Source organism: Rhinolophus sinicus, chromosome X (assembly GCF_036562045.2).
Source record: "Rhinolophus sinicus isolate RSC01 chromosome X, ASM3656204v1, whole genome shotgun sequence".
In the NCBI taxonomy this organism is placed as follows: domain Eukaryota; kingdom Metazoa; phylum Chordata; class Mammalia; order Chiroptera; family Rhinolophidae; genus Rhinolophus; species Rhinolophus sinicus.
In genome coordinates this window covers 116,971,478-116,989,415 of record NC_133768.1, presented here as the reverse complement: position 1 = coordinate 116,989,415, position 17,938 = coordinate 116,971,478, and the positions used below count along the sequence as shown (strand labels likewise).

Here is a 17,938-nt window from a genome sequence, read left to right as displayed (position 1 = left end):
AATGAATAATGTTGTACAGACCATGTAGGGTGTCAGATGGGTACTGGGCCTATTGGGGGATCAGTTCATAGATTATGTAAATGCCTAACCACTGCGCTGTACACCTGAAACTAATACAAAACTTAAACTAAAACAAATAAGTCATGGGGATGTAATGTACAGCATGGGGAATATAGTCAATAATATTGTGATAGCATAGTATGGTGTCAGGTGGTTGCTGGACTTACCATGGAGCTCACTTCTTTGGGTACATAAATGTGGAATAACTATGGTGTACCCCTGAAACTAATACAATATTATGTTAGCTATATTTTAATGAAGATCTTTAAAAAAAAAAAGATTAAAGAAACACAAACCTCCTCTCACCTCCCCCAAAAAAATCAGGAAAAAAGAAAAGAACTTTTCTATATTGGCTTTCTCTCCTGTGACCTTGTTTAATTGCTTATTAGATCTGGGAGATTATTTTTTTCCCTACACTACTAAATTTTTTCTGGGTAGACTATTATGCCTTTTGAAAATAAAGGCAGATTTTGACTTCTTACTTTTCCTTCTGCATGCCTTTTTCTTTTCTTGCCTTGTCAACTAGGACCCCGAGTATAATATTGACCAGATATGGTGGGAGTGGAGATACTGCCATATTCCTAATCTTATGGGAGAAGCATTCAGTCTTTCATCATGAAGTATGATGCCAGCAGCGGGTTTTTGGTAGAAGCACATTATGAGGCTGAGGATGTTCAGTTGTGTCCTTTTCCTTCTTTTCCAACCGAAATTCTTTAATCGGAACAAGTTTACATGTTGACACTTATGGCTTACCTAGAATAAATCTGTCCAGATTTTAATTGTGCTAACGACCAAACATAAGAGCAAGAGTTCCCTCTAAACAGTGGGTCCTAGGTTCCACTGTAAGACCTCTCAAAAGCAAAACTCCAGTTGTTGAAATGATTAAAACTTTTCATCTGCGGATGAGAACAATTATCCCAGAGGTCAAAACATACAATGCATGTCATGTGCAAACAGTGAAGCATTAGAAGCCTTTTTCCCATCTTCATAGATTCAAAACATGAGGAGTGTCTTTTAGCTACACTTTCCCGAAAAGAAGACCTAGCGGACAATCAGTTCTAGTGCATCTTCTGGAGCAAAATTAATATAAGACCGGTCTTATCTTATATTGCATTATATTGTATAAGACCCAGTGTTTATTATATTATATTATTATATATTATATTATTATATTATATTACATTATATTACAGACCGGTCTCACATTATAGTAAAATAAGCCCGGGTCTTATGTTAAGTTTTGCTCGAAAAGACGCATTAGAGCTGGTTGTCCGGCTAGGTCTTATTTTCAGGGAAACACGGTTTTAAAACCACCAACTGAGCTGATCCAAATATCTTAGAGATGCTCTCTAAGTGGCTCTGTTAAGTGGCCCTTAAATTTTGTGTGCTGACCTTGGTTCACCCTGATTTAGTCCTATACATGGATATACAGACTGCCAAAAGTACTCCTTTACGTTGTCTGCTGCCTCACAGCAACCAGTGTTCCCACGTTTTGCAATCCTGTCACGTCGTGACACAGAAATAAAACTCCCTTGTGATACAGCTGTGTTTTCATAGGCAAGCAGCTTCCTTACATAGCATTTACTTTTCTTTACTGCATGGGCATCATGGTTGTTCTCCAATGTATAAGACACTACTTTGTGACCTCCCTAGTGAGCGTGGCTTTTAAAGCATTCAGAAGTGTCTCAAAAATAAACTGTCATTGTTTAGTTTTCAGTTTCAGCTACTAGTGCCTGTAAAGGTCTTAGATGCCTGAACCCTAAAGCCAGACTCATTCCTATGGGCACCCCTTCTGCTCTCTGCAGGAAAGTCATGTGACTTCACTGAATGCCCAGCCACAAAGTTAAATTACCTTCAAAAGTTCACATGAGTTTTGTACCTTGGAGAATTGTCGGTTCAATGTCGGTTGGGTTTCTAGTTGTCATACAAAATGGCTGGCAGACCACACAAAACCCACAAACAGTCCAAAGATGGTCTGATAAATCCACGATTTGTGAAAACCTATGCACAAAACCCACGGTATTTGGGAAAAGAGGAAAGGTTTATACTCAAACAAGTAGCAGTGTTAGAAATGTAACTTGTTTCTTCTGTCGATTATGCATGAACACACACACACACACACACACTAACTGAAAGTATACTACAACCAATGTCTGGAACAGCGGTTCAACGTTTCCTAAATGGAGTTTCCCTCACACTCACTGTGTAACGTAGCTGTTAATACTGCACAAGTACAATTAAGCAATGTTTAATTACTTTTAAACAAAGATAAAGGGACTTGCTCCCTCAAAACAAGTTTTAAACATCAAAACCTATGCTTGTAAAAATTTAAAACTTTCAGACGTCTAAATAGCTCAAATCAAAACCATTAGAAACTTCTCAAGCACTTTTTTTTTGATTGGGTTGACAATGGTTGGTAAAGTTACATAGGTTTCAGGTGTACAATTCTGTAATCCATCATCTATATCTCACATTGTGGGCTCACCACCCAGAGTCAGTTCTCCTTCCATCACCATATGTCTACATCCCAGGCATGTCAACCTAGTTATCTAGCGGAGAGCTCCTTCAGAGACACTTCAGTCTCTCTCCTCACGGCTGGCTTTTCCTTACTGCCGGCCTCGCCTTCCCTTTCTTCAGTGCTGTCTCATTACGTTGTGGCTGATTGCCCTCTTGAGCGTCCAAGCCCCCATTTAGAGTCTTTGAACCTGTTTGTTCCCTTTCCAGCTTCTTGTCTGGCCCTTTCCTCCTTTGATCTTTGGTTTTATTTGCTTCCCCGCGCTGCCTTTGTTCTGCAAGGGATTTATTCAGCACTTGCGTGGTTACAGAATCTCCTTCACCAACCCAAAACGCGTTCTTAGACCCGTTATACACACATCATTGCAGACTTTCCCATAATAATCAGAGTCACGTTGAGTCGCTGTCATTTTTTCCAGTGTTGTAATCATTTCTGAGCTTGTTGCATTGTGACCTGAAGTGAAACAAGTTCATCCAAGGCCTCGATACATCTCTTCACATCAAGGTTGTCAATTTAGATTGAAGTCTTTATTTCGCCATGTATCCTTGGAAGTCGAGAATCCATTGATGTTTCTTGTTTCTTCTTCCACTTCCTTAACTTCTGGCTTCTTTCCTGCATCTTGATTCTGCCGCTCAGTTTCCATTTGTTCCTCTTGTTTGCGTTTTCTATCTGCTGCTTGTTTCTCATGTTGGCCTTTCAGCATATTCCTTCTGGGAGCAGTCTGAAAGTTTCTTCCACCTTTTCTCTTCTTTCCGCCTTCTCAACCATCTCCTTTCTCTTGATAGTTACATCCGCTTCAGTGAAAATTTCCCTTTCTGACTCAACTTCTTTCTTCCCCTCTTTTTGTCGGGCTCGTCTCTTGGCTTATTCTTCCTTTCCCTTACGTTCTTAAGGAAGCAGTTAGTTTTTTGTTTTTTTAAATCATGAATGGATGTTTTATATTATCCAATGTCTTTTCTGTCATACATTGTGATGATTGTCATTGTTTTTCTTGCCTTCCCTTAATATGGCAAAATACATCGATGCATTTTTTTTAACGTTAAAACGGCCTTGCATTCCTAGGGTGAACTCTGCTTGGTTGCACATGATAATTTTCATGCATCATTGGATTCAGATTTCTAAAATTCCACTAGGGAGTTTTACATCTATAGTCACCAGGGATATTGGCCTGTAGGGCTTTTTCCTCCTTGTAGTGCCTTTTTCTACTTTTTTGTGTAAGCGTAATGTTGCCCTCATAAAATGATCGGCAAGAGTTCCTCCTGTATTTTCTGGAAAAGTTCTGTAGGACTGTTACTGTTTTTCGTTTTTGTTTTTCCTTTTAAATGTCTGATACCGTTCACCAGTGAAGCCAGTGAGGCCATTTAGGACTAAAGTTTTCTTTACGTGAAAAATTTGAATTACAAACTGAAGTTTTTAAAAATCGTATAGTACCCCCTTTTTAAACAAGATCTTTAGAGATGGCTAACAATTAACTATGTGTAGTTATTAGACCATTAGACAATTCTAAGCATACGCTATCATTGCTAAATCCCTAACTATACTCCTAATAAAAATTTTGCCTTTGATACATAGCAAATTTCTTGACAGGGTAAGGCAATTTTCCGTGGAACTGAGTCAGTCTTCCTTCCTTCCTAGAAGTAGAATTGTTGGATCCTACGGTAATTCCATTCCTAATTTGGGAGGGGAATCACCATACAGACCCAACTAGTTGGTCGAAGTTGTTTATATACCCCTTTTAATCCTTTTTATTTTTGTAAATTGGCAGTACTATCCGCCTCATTCCTTCTGATTTCGGGCTACCCCCATTCCCCCCCCAACCCCAAGTAAATCTAGCTAAAAGTTTTGTCAATTCTGTAACTCTTTTCAAAGAAACAGCACTTGGTTTCATGGATTTTCTCTAACGCTTTTCTATTCTCTATTTTATTTATGTCTGCATGGTCATTATTTTTCATTCCTTATGAGAGCTTTAGGTCTGGTTTATTATTCTCATCCTAGTTCCTTGTGGCGTAAAATTAGGTTGTTGAATTCAGACCTATCTTCATTTGTAATGCAAGTGTTTATGGCTATAAATTTCCCTCTTAGGACTGCTTTCGCTGCATCCCTTAAGTTTTGGTAAGTTGTGTTCTAATTTTCATTTTTTTCAAGAAAGCTTCTAATTTCCCACGTGCTGTCTTCTTTGAGCCACCGCTTGTTTAGGTGTCGTTGCTTAATTTCCACATATCTGTGTATTTCCCAGCTTTCCTTCTGCTACCGATTTCAAGTTTCACTCCATCGTGATTGTAAAAGATACTTGGCATGATTTCCATCTCTTCAAATTTATTCATACTTGTTTTGTGGACTAACGTGTCATCTGGAGAACGACCCAGGTGCACTAGAGAAAGTGTGCATTATTTTGTTTTGGGGTGCAGTGCTCTGTATGTGTTTGTTAGGTTCAATTGTTCTGTAGGGTTGTTCAAGTCCTATATTTCCTCATTGGTCTTCTGTCTGGTTGTTCTACCCATTATTGGAAGTGGAGTATTGAAGTCTCCTATTATGGTAGAGCTGACTATGTCTTCCTTCAAGTCTGTCGATGTTTTCCTCATCTATTTTGGAGCTCTGATATTTGGTGCCGATATGTTCATAATTATTATATCTTTCTGGTTCATCGCCCCTTTTATCGTTATACAATGTACTTCTTTGTCTCTTTTAACAGTTTTTATTTAAATTCTATTTTGTGTGATATTAGTATAGCCATCCCTGCTCTCTTTTAGCTACTATTTGCACGAAAAATCTTTTCCGTCCTTTCACTTTCACCCGTGTGTACCCTTAGACCTCAAGTGAGGCTCCGGTAGAGAGCATATAGTAGGATCATTTCTTTTAACAATCCATTCTGCCAATCTGTGTCTGTTGACTGGGGAGTTTCATGCATTTACATTTAAAGTACTTACTGGTAGGGAAACACTTACTTATTCCATTTTATGACTTGTTTTCTGTATTTCTTATAGTTTGTTTGTCCCTCAGGTTCTCCATCACTGCCTTCCTTGTGTTTAGTGGTGTTTTTGTAGTTATGCATTTAGATTCTCTTCTTGTTTTTCTGTGTGTATACTCGATAGCTATTTTCTTTGTGCTCACCATGGGATTGCATATAACATCTTAAAGTATGCCAGTCTATCTTAAATTGATAACAGCTTAACTGCAGCTGCGTAAAAAAAACATCTCTAGGCCTTTACACTTTTGCCTCCCTCTCTGTGTTAGTGATTTCACAAATTGTATATTTCCATATTGTGTACCCATTAACATAGGTTTATTATCAAATTTTATGCATTTGTCCTTTATATTCTGTAGAAAATAAAAATAGAGTTAGGAACAAAAATTACAATAACATAGGTTTTTATTTGTCCATATATTTACCTTTACTGGAGAACTTTATCTTATCATATGCCTTTGAATTACTGTCTAGAGTCCTTCAGTTTCAACTTGACAGGCTCCCTTTAGCCTACCTTGGACAACAGGGCTAGCGGTACTGAGCTCCGTCAGCTCTTGTCTTTCTCAGAGTGTTTTGACTTTCTCTGTCATTTTGAAGGACAGTATTGTTTGGTATAGCATTCTCAATTGACCGAATTTTTCTTCCAGCTCTTAAATGTATCATCTCACTACCTTCTGGGCTGCAAGGTTTCTGCTGAGAAATTTGCTAATAGTCTCCTTAGGGATCCCTTATACATGATGAATGACTTTTCTCTGTCTGTTTTCAAGAATCTCTCTGTGTGTTGGCTTTTCACAGGTTGATTCCAACGTGTCTTGGGGATGGGTCTCTTTGTGTTTATCTTACTTGGAGTGCTTCAGGTTTTTGGATTTGTGTATTTATGTCTTTATTCAATTTGGAAGTTTTCAGCCATTATCTCTTCAAATAATCTCTCTGCCTACCTTCCCCTCTGTCTCACCCTCCCAGGATTCCTGTAATGGGTATGTTGTATCACTTGATGACGTCCTATAAGTCCCTCAGTCTCTCTTCACTTTTCTTCATTCTTTTCCCTTTTGCTCCTCAGAATATGATCATTTCGAATGATCTCTGTTCAAGTTCACTGACTGTTTCTTCGGCCTCTTCAAGTCCGCTGTTGAACACCTTTTGTGAATGTCTCATTTCAGTTATTGCATTTACCATCTCTGGAATTTTTTGTTTGGTACCTTAAAAAATTTTTTTTCTCCTTGTTCATATTCTGATTATGTTCATATATCATCTTCACAATGTCCTTTAGTTCTTTGTCTGTGTTTTCCGTTAGCTCTTTGAGCATCTTTAACAGAGTTCTTTGAAAGTCTTGATCTCGTAATTCTGATGCCTGTGTTTCTTCAGGGACAGTTTCTGGAGGTATATATTTTTTCCCCTTTGAATGCACCTTGCTTTCCTTGTATTTACCTTGCTCTTCTTCTTTATTATGTTTTTTAGCTTTTTAAAGTGGAACCTTACATCACTGACTTGAGGTCTTTCTTCGTGTGTAATATAAGCATTTAAAAGCAATAACTTTTCCTTTAAGCACTGCTTTAGCTGCATCCCTCAGATTTTGTTATGTTGTGCTTTCATCTTCATTCAATTAAAAACATTTTCTAATTTCTTTTGTGCTTTCCTCTTTGGGTTATGAAAATGCTTTCCTTTTCAATTTCCAAGTAATTGGGTTTCTTTCTGATATGTTGATGTTATTAGTTATTCACTTACTGTTGTCACGGTCATAAAACCTGCTCTGTATGATTTCAGTCCTCTTAAATTTCTTGAGACTTGTTTTAAGACCCAACACGGTCTGTGTTCATGAAATATCCACCTTTGCCTCTGGTTATACTCTGTGCTATGAAGTGTCTGATAATCTCATATCCACCCAGCTATCTGTCGCTTAGTATTTTCATGGTGTATCTTTTCCCACCTATTTATTTTTAACCTATGTGTCTCTGTACATAAAGTACGCTTATGCAAAGAGCATATAGCGTGGTCTGCAATTTCTTCCAGTCTGGCAACCTTTGTCTCTTTCTTTGCCTCTTTCTGCTCCCTCTGGCGGCTTCCAGGCCTCTGGTTTTCACCGTGATGCAGGCTGTTAGTGTTTCAGGTCTACCCCGGAATTGGATAGAGGGGCAAGGGCATAGGGCTAGTTGAAATGCCACGTAGCTCATCCTTCCTCCTGAGATCCGGCTGTTTCTCTAGAATAAACATACCTGAGGTCATTGCAGACTTTTGTCGAATCTCCAGAGTCCTGAAAACACTGGGTCTGAACATTTCTGCCAGTTTCCTTGTTGCTCTCAGGGATGAAAGAACTTTCAGAGGTCCTTCTTCTGCCATTTTGGATGACCTCAGTGTACAATCGTTCACTGTGCTTGTCTATCAGGGCATCTGTTGCTATGCAGCACACTGTGCTTGGTACTAGTGTACATGTCGCTCAAAACATACGTTTGCTGGTCACTGATCATGTGAAAGGTACCACAACAGGGGTTCTGGAAGCAAAACTGTATAAGAGTTGTGACTCTCAAATAGATTCAATTCAACTGGAACTTTTGAAGCATAATTATTACCAAGCCTGCATCTGGTCAGGAAACTCCATCTTAATTCAGTTCAGTGCGGGGTGGGGTGGGGTGGGGGGCTCTTTTTGGCCACCGTTTCTTAAACATAGGCAGGTTTTCACCTGGATATTTGGCAGCAAGCCTGACTGCTATCTCTGGTCACAAGAAATTTCACCCCTAATCACTTCAGGAAGCTGAGAGCCTCAAGTAAGTAGGAGTGCAGACGAAGGGCTGCAGAGTTCTCACACGTGAAGGGTTAGAAGCGCGGATTCATTCAAACGACCAGTCTCGGTTTCCATAATGCCATAGCACTAAGTTAGTATTTTCCACTGGAATGGCTTGTTTTTATATTGATGCAGCCCACCACCCTGCTGGTTATTGGTAGATTTTTTGGGTAAAAATGTAGAGGGGCCCAAGAGACCACTCTCCTCACACCAGTATGGAAATGTAGCCCCACCCTTCTCCTTTTGAACCAATCGCTGCTTATTCAACAAATGTCACTTGGTCATTGACCAAAGATCCCCAGTGGTAACCTAAAAGCTGACTTTACAGACAAAAATCTGTATCTGTGAGACCCTTTGAACTGCAGGAGATGCCTGCTAACTTACTGCATAACCGGTGTGTTTGGGGCTTGATTTCTCAAGGTATTCTGGTGCCTTGGATAAATATGTCGATAAAGTTGTCAAGAGCCTCCAAATGACAACATAATATATAGGAGGAGAAATTTTAATTTGAAACTTGGCTCTACCACTTCTTAGCTGTGTGGCTTGGGCTTGGGGTAAATTTCTTAGTCTCTGTCACCTCAGATTCCCAATTTGCAAAACTGAGGATAATAACAAGGGCTTTTTAGGGATTAGATGGGACAATGTTTGCAAAGCATTTAGTTTACTGTCTGGGAAATAGCCGATGCCCCCAAAACATTAGCTCCAATCACTATTGATCAACCTCAGAAAAGCCATCAACACGAAACATCTATTAGAGTGACCCAAACGAAGAGAATCAGAAGCCACGTGCCTCATTTGGGCAACAATGAGCTCCCCCTCCGTGCACTTGCACGGAGGGACAGTGGCTAGGACAGAGAGCGCCCCTTTGTTCAGGATTCTCCCTGTTATGCTTTGTGATGCCGGATGACAACAAAATCAACTCTCCTAAAGTTAGTGCATTTACCAAATGACCAACTAGCCACATTTACCGACTCTCCCGATTGTCACTTTCACAGCTGTTACAGGAATACTCTTTCTTGGTTATTGAAGATGAAGTATACGCGTATATTTCTGAATGTCAACTTAGTGAAGTGGGCGTACCTTAGAAGTTGGGAAAAACACCCAAAATTAGGGACTGAAAAGATTTCCCCATGAAATTATTATTCCAACCTAAAATTTGGGTTTTACCTATGATGCAATTGTTTTAATTATTCTCGATTTCTATGGGAATCTTTTGAATATTATTTTCTATCTTTTCAAACCACATGCTCCTTTTTGCGTATTTTTCAAATGGTTTCTCAGATAGAATTGCTTATTTCTTGCGTTACAATTTCTAATCGAAGAAAAATGTAGTAAGTTCAAAAGCCATATTTAATTTTAATTTTAAATCCAATTATCTTAAGTTGGATTATAGTTGAACTTAAATTTAATTTTACATTGAAACACATGCTAAACATCAGACCTCGTAATTAAATTCATATGGAAACTTCTGCTTCTGGGAAGATAGACTGGATGGACCCTTCCTGTGCTTCCCACTAAGCACAACTTCAAACCCTGGGCACAACATCTGAAATAAACAGGAGACTCTGCAAAGTGGAACGGAGAAGGCAGAGCAACTAAGGGTCTCAGAAGCGGAGGGAGGACACATGGTGAGTTCCCTGGGTTTCTTTCTGTGTCATATACCCCAGACTTGGAGCTGAAGAGGCTGGCTATGGGGACGTGCCATAGGACACAAGCAAAAAAAACCCCAACACCAACAATAGCAACAACAAGCAGCCACAACAAAAGCCTGCTCTCTCTAGCATAAGGAGCAGAAAAGGGGAGGCAGAGCAGGACAGAAAACCTTTGGACAATAACTGCTCTACTGCAGCCAAACAACACAGGAAAGGCCCAGTGGGGAGCCTAGCATTTCACAATTGACTGGCGGAAGCAGGGGCCACCCTACTCCTCTCATGTCAGTGGAAATCAATCACATGGAGATTCTGCAATTATACCTCCACTGGGCAGTAAGGAGGCCACCTTCGATCCCCACTGGGATGATTTCGGGCTTTCACCACCACCCAGTGGTCAGCAGGCCACTCAGTCCACGGCCTAAGAAAAACTTTTCCAGCACGTCAAGAAATCGTTGAACTGAATGGAAATGATCGTAAAATGCATCAAAATTTGTGGGATGAAGCTACAGCACTGCTGAAAGGAGATTTATATGATCGAGGACTTGCATTAAGTAAAAGGGAAAGTATCAAGTCAATAAGTTCTCACCTCAGGAGACTAGAAGGAGAAGAGCAAAATAAACTCAAAGCAAGCAGAAGGAATGGGGTACTAAAGATAAGCCTGGTGATCGATGGAATTGAAAAACAGGAAAACAAGAGAGAGAAAAAAATCAAGCAAACAAAAATCTGGTTCTTTGAAAAGACCCATAATAGTTACAAACCTCCAATGAGACTGACAAAATAAACCTACAGTGATTCACTGCATTTGGATGTATTTACTGAATGACTTTAATAACTATAATCGTGATACATTTCACATACTCTACGTTACAAACCTAAGTACCTATGTTCTTAATGTGTATCATACAGTGGAAAGAAGAATAAGAGAAACATAGGACACTTGATTTAAAATAACAATGATATTTGATTTCTGATGTAATAGCTAGATCGCTGTCTTTCATGACAGAAGCTATTTGTTTTGTAATATTTCCACAATTCTCTCAAATTCTTGTCTAAAGTGATACAAATGATTCCACATCATCTGTGCCACAGTTCCGATATTTAGGCTACAACACTGTCTTTGCAAGTTGGAAAGTCCGTGGAGACAAAATGTACCCAAAGTATTACATTGGCGGGGTCTCATGTCTCGTGACTCGTGTAGCAGTAAAAATAAGGTATTTGAAATTTTTCAAATTTTGAATCAATTACTCTTTCATATTGTTGGAAAGGTCTTGCATTATACAGAGTTTGTTGAAAGTCTGCTTTTTATCAAATGTTACAGATGGTCTCACAATTCTCTAACATACATTGTATTACTGAAATAACGATCTTTTTATTTTTATTTGTTTACCATGTCTCCATCTAAAATTGTGTGTGTGAGAGAGGAGAGAGAGAGAGAGAGAGAGAGAGAGAGAGAGAGAAGAAAGAGAAAGTGAAGTACAGCAAACTCATTTTAATGTGGAAATGTTGGCAGCTTCTATTTAATATTACAAACAACTGAAAAATACCCACTTTTGCCATCTCTATTCCACCTGTGCTGGCTGCCCTAGCCAGCACAGGAAGGAACCTGTGAGTTGATTATTATGCTTCTGTTACTCACAGTTTCACAGGAAACCACCGAACACATGTAGACAAATCATTAGGTATCACCGAATTTAGCATGGTGGCTGACGTTAAGATCAATTTACTTTTTAAAGAGTCAAGCGGTTGCTACAAATTAGATACAAATAGAAAACGTCATTTTAGACAGTTATCGTGTACAAGAGCAACAACACTGTAGAGTATGTTAGGATAAACTGAGTAAAAGATGTACGAGTTCTGCATTACAGAGGCTATAAGTAGATACTAACCTGAAAGATTAAAAAGATAATAGACAAATGATTGCAAGAAGGCGAGCTCAGAAACAGAGGCAGCACAAATATGGGCCAAAATGGCTCGAGACACTGCCAGAAGTTCCTGGGGTGCACAATCGCCCCTGATTGAGAATCCCTGACATAGGAATAGGGTCGATCTTAAAACCTCACACTGAATTTTGTGAAAGTAAACAACAGAATACCAAGGACAGGAGTTAAGCATGCGCATCCAGAGAGAGAACAGTCTGGGAAACAAGGCTTGGGGAACACAAAGTTGCACTTCACTTCACGACTTCACGTGTTACTGGCCAGCCTAGTAAAGTGAGCCTGAGGAGAAGTGGGAGGGAAGGAGGGAAGTGGGAGGATGAGCTCTGGTGGAACTCCACGCTCATTGGTCGCTGGCCACAGCGCCGAGAGCCGAAGCAGGGAGGCAGCGCTGGAAGCTCATTGGCCTTTGCGGGAAGGGCGGAAAGGGAGCGAGAACTACGTTCGTCTCAGACCCCTTGTCCCAGTCCACCGATTACGACTTGCTGCAGGCTGAGGTAACCACAGGCTGGTATCAGGAATACCACCCTCGATCGATCGATCGATCGTCATTCTCCAGGCCTCTCCCTCCCTCCCTCCTGCTCTCGGCCCCGTCCCCTTCTTTTCTCTTCCACCTCAGCAGGGTACTTCCCGCGGGGAGAGGGATTCACTGCTGATATCCCATCTTGCCCCTCACCCGTCCTCAGCGGGACCCCTGTGGGAGGATCCCTGGGGCAGGGCTCGTGCCCCTGCGTTTGATTCTGAGGTGGCGGCAGCGAATGACCGAATGATGGGGTGCCTGAGAGGAGGTGGGGCACTCCAGTGAGTGGGGGTGGGGGAAGGTGTGCTCGAGCATAATTGTCTGAGGCGTGGGGAGGAGCACCGAAGATTGTTGGCAGGCTGTGCAGGAAACACATGGGTGTGCTGAAAGCAGACACGGGTGTGTTGGTGCAAGGGGGCAATTGGTGCCATGAAGAGATAGCTGTCCACGAGATCAGGGTCTGGCATTTGATACGGGGCTCAACAAACATCTGTTCAATGAATAACTGGGGGGTGAACGAAAATAATTATTGAAAGAGGGCCTTGCGATCCAGCAAAATAATGAGATTTCATGGGATGCCAACGTGTGTCAGCTTAAAAGGTGACCAAGGAAATGATGAAGATTAAGGTGGGCTGCACGAGAAATGTCAGAATGGAGTGTGTGAGAGAAACTCAATGTGGGCCATACATGAGACTAGTAATAGAACTGAGTGTGGGCAGCATGCATTCATGAGTGGGGAGTGAATGACTGCAGAAGATTAGGAAGACACCTGTGGAGTTGGACACCAGGAGTAATACTTGGGTAGAACAGAGTACAGGATGGATGACACATGAAAAGGACGAGTAGTAATTGCTGAAGGGCATGAGACTGCATGTGTGTGCCTGAAAATAGGGTCTACTGGGTCTGACAATTAAGTTCGTGAACTTGTCGCAACACTGTTGCTAACCTTTTTTTGATATCAGAGGGATTACTTATTATGAATTTATACCAACCGGACAAACAGTTAACCAAGTTTACTATTTGCAAGTGCTGAAAAGGCTACATGAGAAAGTTAGATGAAAATGACCTGAACTTTTAGCCCACAATTCAAGGCTCTTGCATCACGGCAAGGCACCAGCTCACACGGCACTGTCTGTGAGGGAGTTTTTAGCCAGCGAACAAATAACTGTATTGGAGCACCCTCCTACTCACATGATCTGGCCCCAATGACTTCTTTCTTTACCCAAAGGAAGGAAGACATTTGGAGGACATTCAGGACATCAAGGGTGTACGTCGCCAGCTCTGATGGCCATTCCAGAAAAAAGAGTCCCAAAATTGCTTTGAAGGGTAGACTAGGCGCTGGCCTCAGCGCACAGCTTCCCAAGGGGCGTCCTTGAAGGTGACCATAGTGATATTCAGCAGTGAAGTATGTAGCACTTTTTCTAGGATGAGTTCGCAAACTTAATTGTCCGACCTGACCTCCTATGTGGCGTGAAGGTAGACAAGGAGCATAGTAACTGCAGTGAAAGTATACAGGACCCAAGCCAAGGCTTTCTTGGAACAAGGTGGCGTGAGTGGGACTTCCTGGGAAGGAGGCTACATGAGCAAGAAGGGAGGGTGGGTGCAGTCTGACAAGAATGCAGGAGTTTACCAAGGTCAGAGGAAGTATGTTGGGGGCAGGGGATCATGCAGCCATGCTGACCTCTGCTCCTGGCCCTAGAACCATGGACCCCAAAGGGAAGAAGACCACTGTGGCCCGCTCTCGCTCCCGCTCCCGCTCCAGCCCTAGATATGACAGCAAAGTGCCATGGCGTATGGAACTTCGCCCCAGAAGAGCTGTAAGTCGCTGTGTCCGCTGCCACAACCACGGCTTCACTGACCAAATCAAGAACCACATGCACTTCTGTTTCTTCCAGACCTGCAAGTGTCACAAGTGCACCTTCTTCTCGTGAGTGGGGTATCTGACAAGGGGATGGGAAGGCGGGTCTCCTCTAAGTGTGACTGACTTTAGACCTGCACTCCCCACTTTAGGGAACACGGCAGAGTCTTGTCTGCTGAGACTGCCTTGCAGAGGGCGCAGGGGGCCCGCCTAGAGAGGCGCCTGACTCGAGCACTGGTAAGGAGTGGGGCCGCACCTCCCAAGGATCACAGCCCTGTCAAGAAGTTGGCTGTTCAAGCAGGAGTCTTCAGTGAGTGTCTCTGGCCAGGGAGGGAACCTGGGTTTGGGTGTAGGGAGCATGAGTAGTTCTGTCACCATTCCTACCACCCAACTTCAATGTGGCCTTGGGCAAGTTACCCCTTGGGCCTTAGCTTCCCCAACTGTAAAACGCCATCAACATTATCTGCCACGTGTTGCTGGGAAGGAGAGATCTGGGGGTGGGGTGGGGTGGGTCAAAAAGGTCCACAGTGAGATGAGACCTCAGGTTGGGGGTGAGGTAGAGCGGGGTGGGGTAACGGGGAAAGGCTCGCCTAAGCTGTCCCCAGTCTCCCACAGCTGGGAAGGAGAGCATCATGCCCCCAGCTTAAGGCCCACCCCTGTGCAACCCCCAGGGAGGTAAGGAGAGTCTGGGGCCAGCGGGGGAGGCTCCCACCTCAGCCACTTCCCAGACCCATTCCTCTGTGTCTTGAGGACCTGGGTTGCATCCCTATCCCTACTGCAACTTGCCATATGACCTTGGGGGAAAAGATGCTTCTCCTCTCTGGGCCTCAATTTCCCCAGTTGCAAAATGAACAGTAGGACTGGCTGGCTGGTCTTCAAGGTCTTCTCAGCTCTGACATTCTGGGCTCCTATTCTCATCCCAAAACACGCCCACGTCTCCTCTGCATGGCCTGCCTGGTACCGGACTCCAACCTGTGCTCTCTGCTCCTGCAGGCGATCTCCCAACGGGTTCCGCTGATTGGTCAGGCCCCAGGATCTTTGTCTCTGTCCTGGACTCCAGCAGCCTTGATGAAGCAACGGACAATTTCTCTTTCCAGGGATTTGCACAGGACCCCTGCCCTGCCCAGCACGTGAGTAGAGTGAGAAGGACCACGGAGTTAGTTGTGTATTGAGATACTTGGTGCCTGTCCCTGTGCTTGATGCCATGGGAGGTGGAAGGAGGAGGTGGAGGCAGAGGAGGGGGACAAATAGGGGGAGGAGAAGGAGAAGCGGCATCTCAGGCTAGCGGGCAAGGACAGGGCCCTCCCAGCTTCGCCATTTCCTATTTGTGAGAGACTTTGGGCAAGTGAGTTTACGTTTCCGAGCCCCTCTTTCTTCGTCAGTGCACTGAGAGGGGACAATATTCTGGACCCATAGCACTGATAAGAGGACTAGCATAAGACCTGCCATATAGCAGGCCTTCACCAAACAGAGGCTGTTATTCCACATGAAACAGATTGATGGGATAGAAGGTCCTGCTGAAAATGGGGAGGGGCATGATGGTGAGGGCCACAGAGGCCCAGGCGAGAGTCTGGAGGCCATCAGAGAAACCTTCCTGGAAATGAGCCAAGCTGGTTCTTAAGTCCCAAGGGGATTGGGGACTATGGAAGCAAGAACCAGTCCCTGGACAGGGACAGGAATCGCATCTCTCCAGGTGCTTTGCAGATTAAAACACAAGACACCTGTGATTTCCTGTAATCTTCACGGTTGCCCCGGCAAGTTTTGAAAAAGCTGGCAGGAATTAGTGTCTCGGGAAAGACATAGAGAAAAGAGATAGAAAAGAAAAGAGGCCAAGCAGGGGAAGGGACTTGCCCAAGCCACAGAGCCTAATGGTCAGCAGGCATTCAGACTCCCACATTCAGAGACTGCAAAATCTTACCCCTTTCTGATGACTGGCAGTAGGTGTCTTCCAGAGGGTTTAATCCCCCAGCCTCTCCTTTCCTTGTTTCTGGACAGTCAACTCCAATCCTCCAGCCCTACGCCACTCTTGACAATCTTCTACTGCAGCCACAGATCCTGGGAAAATGGTGGGGCCCAGAACCCTGGCAGGGGCCAAGCTTAGTGAATGGGGAGAGCAGAACGCTTCGGGGTGGGTGGAGCCTTCAGTGGAACTGGGGACTGAAAGGGCACTTGTCGCATGAGGCAGGGAGGTGTGAGTTCCCAGCTCCCATTCTTTCACACCCTTTCCTTTGCAGGCTCCCACAGCTTCTGGCCAGGCCTTGGTTTCTGCTGCCTCAGAGTGGCAGCAGATGCTGGAGGCGGCCGAGGCTCTGCTGATTCTGAAACAATCTTCCCAGGCTCCTTCAGGCTCCATCTCCCCGCTCCAACTCTGCGTTGCACCAGGTAGCCTGGTCCTAGAAAGGAGAACATGGGATGGGGCTAGTTGGGAAATGGGAGGACCTTGAGGTAAGCGGGGAGTAACTGGAAACTCGGGGTTGGTGGGTTGAACCTCCTTGGGCCCAGGTACCTGAGCTCCTCAGTCTGACGCCTGAGATGGCAGTTGATGGTTGTTCAGCAAAGCATCAGTTTAACGAGCTTTGTATTCAACAGCAAATGTCCAGTGCCATGATGTCAAGAAACACGGAAACGGGCCCTGAGAGTGGCAGGGGCTTGCCTAGGGTATGCAGCATATTAAGTGGAAGATCCAGGTCTCCTGACTCTCAGCCCAGAGCGTTCTACCCAGACCCTTGCCACCTGCTGTGGTCTGGGGAGGACATACATAGGTGATGTGAGCCTAGTCTGGAAGGAGATCTGGTCCCTGCCTTGAGGGACCTTCCAGTCTGGATGTGGAGCCTGGATGCCTTCACAAGTTGTGTTTTGCCACTAAATCTCAATGATGAGCCTGGAGTGGAGTGACTGGAGGAGGTCTGCAGAGGGATGGACACCTGGGGAGGCCTAGAGGGAAGGCTGGGCACTCCCAGGCCCAAATGGTGGATGGGGTATATGGTGTGTGAGTGAAGCAGGAACCCTGGAGGAACATAAGGGGATGAGGCTGCAGAGGCTACCAATCACAGATGTCTGGCATGCCAGGCTTAGGAGGCGATACCAGCGACTGGGTGGTGAGGAGCCAGGAACTGTGTGAGCTAAGGGGGAGCATGCTCAAAGACCCTGGGCTTGGCAAAAATAAATGTGATGGAGGGACTGGAGGAGGCAAGAGTTGACATGGGCAACTCAGCGAGGAAGAGTTCTGTGCAAGGGTCCACGTGGCAAATCCTCAATTGGGTGGAACACAAAAGGGGCGAGCTGGGAAGGGAAATGGGTGTGAGCTGGCCCTAACCCCTTCCTTTCTGTCTACAGCTCCTGCTGGAGATAGAGGGCTCCAGCCTCCTACCCCCTGTCTCCCACCCAGGCTGGCCAGCTCTGTTTCTCAGCCTCTTGGACATCCAGCGTGCATCTCACTCTTGAGCTAGAAGTTCAGAGGAGGAGGCCTCACTAGAGTACTGCCTACTTATGCATTTGCAAAATGTTTAATGTTCAAGACGTTCAACGTTTACATATATATATATAAAGCCTCCAGAGGGGGAGGCCTCACTAGAGTACTGCCTACTTATGCATTTGCAAAATGTTTAATGTTCAAGACGTTCAATATATATATATATATATATATATATATATA

At 43.8% G+C, this 17,938-nt stretch overlaps 1 pseudogene; it reads right to left on the bottom strand.

Moving 5' to 3' along the window:
• Positions 1-2,605: 2,605 nt before the first annotated feature.
• Positions 2,606-3,293, bottom strand: LOC141569596 (PC4 and SFRS1-interacting protein pseudogene; annotated as a pseudogene).
• Positions 3,294-17,938: the final 14,645 nt, after the last annotated feature.